The following is a 6,000-nucleotide window of genomic DNA, read 5'->3' on the forward strand; positions in this document are numbered from 1 at the left end:
GGCAGTGTGCTCTGCAAAGCGTTGAGTGTCAGTAGTGGGCGACAGAAGACAGAGCCTCGTTTATGGATCGGCTCCGCTCGGCCGTCGCCTTGGCTTCGGATTCGTCGCGGTCCAACATCAGTAACGTTACCCGCTCCTTGCTTCTGCGTCATTAACGAGAACGAAGCCTGAGGTGGTGAGATAAATGTCCTCGACGAAATCGATCAGGATTGGTGCGACGTGCGGCCGGCAGGCGTCGTTTCTTGGTGTTTGGAACTGTGTGGCGACAGATGCGGGATCGATGGAAGTAAATCGCGAAGCCTGTAGACACTCAAGAGTGGGATTTCCGGTGTCCCGTGGAAAACCGGGGACCGCAAGGTGGCCTGAACAAATCGAGGGTATTACGCTCCGTCTGGCCACGGTTCTTGGCCCGTGTAAGAGGACGGTGCCTTCGCAAACATGGCCGAAAGATAGAAGCCGGGAAAGTATTGTCACGACGCCTCTATTGTGTCCATGTTCACACGCCTATCGTCTTTGATCACGAATCCATACCGGGTAAGTCAGTTTCCTCTGTTTTCGTTGCACTGCAAACTGTGACGCGCCCGTACACATTCGACCAGAATTGACGTGGTTCTCGTAAAGTGTCATCAGCGCATTCGAAGGTACAGTTACTGCAGCTACAGGCAAATTGAAATTGAGATCATGAACTCAATAACCAACGCTGAAACCTTGGCCACTAGTGAGACGTCATAGATATTGCCGATGCTGAGAGTGAAAGAGGGGACACATTGAAAGCGCACAAATAAGGAGAACGAATGAAGTGGAAGCCGGCAGGTTATGTAATGCCACATCTTTGTGCATTATGCGAGCTGTATAAGCATTGTTTACACGCCAGCGGCCATACAGGTGTCTAAGTTGCCCCTGATATCCAGATCGGAAGATGTACATATTCCTTTTCACAGTAGGATAGCATGGTTGGGAGATTTTTGTACTTGTGGGAGCACCACCCACTTTTGGTAAAAACGTTCACACATGTGTCCATGCTCTAAAGCTAATCGTCAGTACTTACATGTGAAGACGTTCGGCTAAGAAGTGAGAGGTTGAAGAGGTCAGAACATGTTCGGTGCGTTAACAAAGGTGACACCTATGGGCAAATATTGCTCTTGGTAAAGCTCCGGCATTTGGCCCATTTCAAACGTTACGTGGTATGCCGGTCAGCGAGTCTTCAGGCACGCCCTCACAGAAGCATTGGGCGGTTTGAGTGGTTTGCAACCCATTTCGGGGGGAACGAGATCTGCTGGAACAGGCCTTTTTGTGGCGATCTGTCCCGGACCGATTTACACGACTCCTGCCGCACTGCATTCCCTCACTGTAAAAACACTGGAGCGGAAGACAAAAGTACAACGAAAAGGCAAAAATATAGTGGCGCGATTATCATATCGCAGTCACCGAAGCCCATAGTGACAGCCAGGAGCTTCGTGGTTACCGCATTCTTTCCGACAAGTGTCCAGTGAAGAACGATGAATATGATTTTAGTAGCAACATATCTCGACTTTGTCTTGCAGAAAGTGCAGTGTTACTTCAGCGCAACCAAGCTTCTTGCACTTTGAAAAGTAGCGTGAACCAATAATAACTGCTTGCGTCATATTTAATGCAACAGCGTTTGAGTTTGAGTTTATTCAACCACGTTTAGGAGCTTGTTCCTTAAAAGTTCCCACAGAAACCTTGGAGAGCCTCAAAGTGTTCTCGCTCTCCTAATTAGCGTAGTATTGCGCAACTCCTTAGTTTTAATGAAGCAAAAATTTCTATATGAACGGCGCAATTGTTCTGTCGTAGCCGTACGAAAATTAAGAGCGAATATTCCAAGTTATTTGTAGTGCCTCTTCGCCATCGATATGCGAACTTTTTGAGAAGCCTGAGCCGACTCCACTACGACGTCAGACATCATTCTGTGCTGCTGGTTTTACAATCGCCTTTGAAAATACCTTTAATCTTTACCATGTGTTCGCGTTTTATTCACTCCGAGTTCACGATACCACAGGCTCGTGCTTCCGAAAGCGAATGATTGTATAATAATAGTTAAGCGAACAAGTACGCAGCAAAAGCTAGGTGCAGTACATGGCGACATTTTATCACATTGAATAACGAGATTGGGCAACTGATAGGTACGGCTTGAGTTTGTCGAATGAAATGCGGTGGTGACTTGAGATGGATAGGAAAATCCAACCCGCTGCGTAGGCCACGTACATTCATGGACAGTATGAAAGGGAACACTGCAATTATCTTGCAGAAGCCATACCGGCCAGGAACAGCTTTAAAACACAAAGGTTTCCACAACAGCTATTTTTCAAATGCAAAGCTGCCTTTTTGCGAATACGTACACCTGATTCGTTCATCGACGTCATGGGTAATTGTCTTTTTAACAATAACTGTGTGTTATGCGTTATATTGTTCACTTCTGTACATGTTTATGGACAAGATGATGGAGCTTCTATGCTACCTGATTGAGTAACATAATGCGATGTGAGTATAAAAGTTATGTAGGGTTTTTAAGTTATATAATTGAGTCAGACAACCATATCTCCATTTACGTCTGTTCAATGAACATTGGAAAAAACGGAGACCATGCCTGCAGTTGCATTTCACAATTTCTTGACTACGAAACGTAGGAAATTTTAAGAAAAGGTTATTCACAAAGTGTTCAAATGTTCCACATTATTTATTAGAGAAGCGTGATTAGCTAAAGTATACTCCGAACTTCTGCAGCCTCTCTTAATAGCTGTAGCAACCTCATTAGGGTGCATGACAGGCACCCGTCCGGATAGCGTATTCTGGGCTATGTTATTGCAGCTGCCTTATGCATACACGTCTTCCAGTCTCGACGCATGCATCACTATTATTTATCATTAGATTATCTGCAATCACGATTCCCACTTTTCGTATTTCCTTTCCTGTTACACCCCTGTCACTTATTTCCTGACTCTCCACACAAACAACCACACACACACACACACACACACACACACACACACACACACACACACACACACACACACACACACACACACACACACACACACACGCGCGCACACACACACACACACACACACACACACACACACACACACACACACACACACACACACACACACACACACACACACACAACTGGGATACAACACACACACACGCACACAACTGGGATACAACACACACGCACACGCACGCACACATACACACACACACTGTGGTTTTTCTAGTCAAATTTTAGCAAAACGTCTTGCTTTAGGCCTAATTTGTTCTTGAAAGCTCAGCAGCAAATCGAAATAAAAAAAAACGCTTATTCACTTCGCGTTCAACTTTTGTAAGCAACATCAGCCTTTTCAATAAACACAAGTCGTACTCGTTCACGAAGTTCTCACCAGGGTCAGATATCCATTAAGAGGCCGCTAGTTCTGCGAAAGAGGCCGCTAGTTCTACGTTAGTTCTGCGAATGTGCACAGAGTTAAGAGATGTTTTTTTTTACGTTCGCAAATTTAACGTTCTTTTCTTTGAATTGAGGCTACAGAATGTGAGCATTAGTGTTGTCTGATAAAAAACTGCAACAAGCAATATATTCTGTGCCCATGCACACCTGCTTGTTTAACTGGACCAGCTTTCTTAAAAACGGCAATTGCTCATAACACAAACTTTGAGCCAATCACAATGTGGGACGTACTAAATGGGAAATAAACTGGTCAGTGGAGTAGATGACCTATTGAATGCAAGTTGTGTAGATTCGACTTCTCTTTTCTTCTTTTTTTTCGTCCGTTTGAGATTTCGCCATTATTGATTTTAAGCATTAGAACAACAATAACTGGGATACAAAAGCAAGACATATACATGCAGCCGTCATATTGCATATTGCTACAGGGAAGTACACATGAAAAATTGTAGGAACAATACTTTGCAAAAGTAATGAGCAAAGCCCTGGAAGGGCAACGTATAAACCAAGACAACAATAAAAAATGGCATCGCAAATTCTATCGAGAGTTCACGCCAAACGAAACACCTCAATCGCATCACTGCAGGCAGAAGGTAAGAATTATTGTAAAATATTTCATTGTTGCTAAAATTGTTCAACTACGTTATCTCAAATAATGCACAACTTTAATTTGTAAGACATGTTCCTACTTTACAGGAATTATGCCTAAACGTAATGTTTTTGAAGAATAGCACATCAATACCAAACACGCTAGAGTCATTTAGCCATCTTTCATATGCAGCGTTTGCCGTTTTTGTTTATGGTATCAAAGTAATCAAGCTTTCAAATACAGTTGGAGCTTTTTTTATTTTTTGCCTAAATATATATGCCATATTTCTATCGATACTTCACTTCAACAATTCGCAGAACCGCGACTCCGAAGCGACCGATTTCACTATCACAGGTGGTCTGCATTGCAACCAAGGTTAAAGCTGGACATACCAGGGTATAAGGCTCGGCGCTGTTTGAATTATTCATGTGCATCTCGGTCGAGCAACTCCTTATGACGATATACTAGCTTGCGTCACCAGCTGCGTTGGGCATCAATAATAACTTTAATGGACAGCAACATCGTAGTGGCGAGAGTTATATTTAACTACTTTATCAGTGGACATGGCCCACACGCCGAGATAACGTACATGACAGATGCCACAGGAAGCTGCGCAGTAACCGCTACCGCCCCATATGTTTCGACGGAATAGCGCGACCAGCGATAAGCAGTGCCTCGTATTGTGTCACCCAGTGGCAATAAAGACAAACGTGAATAATGAGGACGTGTAGATGTCAGTTATTCGAGAAAATACCATCAAGTGCTGCTACTAAACGACAGCTTGTGCAAGGCAATGCCAACCTGTTTCCATCAACCCAAAGTTGGAGAAAGTTTCTCGCTAAGGGACTGCAGAATTGTGATGACACTGGTCTGATGTTCCTCTACTTTCATCGTAACGGCTTGTGCGAAGTCGATTACTTAATATAAGGCCGTGCATTGCTCTACTAAACATTTCAATAATGAATTTAACATAAGCGTATGGGGTCGACTAACGGTTTCTTATCCACAGCCACAGCAGCAAGAACTGCATCTAACGACGCTAACGTTCTTCGCGAACTAATCAGATAATTCTATTTAGAGTGTAGGTACTAAGTGCTTTATCGCCATCGTCATTATGCGTAGTACGTCGGACGTCAGCGCACGACGCTACGCGGCTAGCGTCAACTGGAGCCTGCATTAATGGTGGCACTCAGTGTAAAAACTTCAACGCCCCATTCATCGGGTCCTCGGAGGGTCGGGAAGGCGCTGCGAAGCGGCAACATATGCCGGCCCCATTAAGCGAACGAGCGGAGCACTGCGCTCTTACATACGTCACAGGGACGTCGGACGCGACGGACGGAAACCTCACGAGACCCTCAAGGGACACGAAAAGCGGGCGCCCAAGACCATTACGCGGCGAGTCGAGCAGAGTTAACGAAAAGAATGAGTCCTAACTTACCTTGCGTATTAGTCGTCAAAGTGATGGCTCGTCGTGTCTAAGTGACGTGTGCTTTTCTTCCTTTCGATGAAGGGAAGGAGGGGGATTTGCGAAACGAAAGCAACTCTTCCCTACCACTCTCCCGTCCTCTTCTTTTACACCGACTGGAACTGAGCGATTCAGAAGATGCGGTGAACTAAAAAAGAAACGCAAATACAGTCTCCCCAGCACACACAGGAAGTTGTTGGAGAAGCTGGTAGTAAACAAGAGACCAAGACTTCGCCGTCCCTCTTGGAGTCGGTCAGGGAAGTTGTAACCCGACGGCGTACGTGCCCTTCACTCCCCTTGTATCCCCAAGTCCCTGATTTTGCTATTCTCTCGAAAGACTTTGGGAACGACGACAAAAAAACAGGCACTGCAGCAACACGAGGGATGCGAATTGGTGCAGCGGTGCGTCAGAACGAGCGAAGCTTCAAAAGGGTCGTTCCGAAGGGCGAAAGCTGTGGTGTGCGGTTTTGTGTTCGGTCTCCT

The 6,000-nt window shown here is 45.1% G+C and overlaps 1 protein-coding gene across 1 annotated transcript in view; it reads right to left on the bottom strand.

Moving 5' to 3' along the window:
* The window catches only part of LOC119164359 (synaptotagmin-1-like), a 144,876-nt gene extending 138,876 nt beyond the window's left edge, over window positions 1-6,000 (bottom strand). Inside the window, exon 1 of the mRNA XM_075871502.1 lies at window positions 5,491-6,000. The gene's annotated coding sequence lies outside the window, so the exon portion shown is untranslated. The remainder of the gene's footprint in view (window positions 1-5,490) is intronic.

Source organism: Rhipicephalus microplus, chromosome 8 (assembly GCF_043290135.1).
Source record: "Rhipicephalus microplus isolate Deutch F79 chromosome 8, USDA_Rmic, whole genome shotgun sequence".
NCBI classification, from domain to species: Eukaryota; Metazoa; Arthropoda; class Arachnida; order Ixodida; family Ixodidae; genus Rhipicephalus; species Rhipicephalus microplus.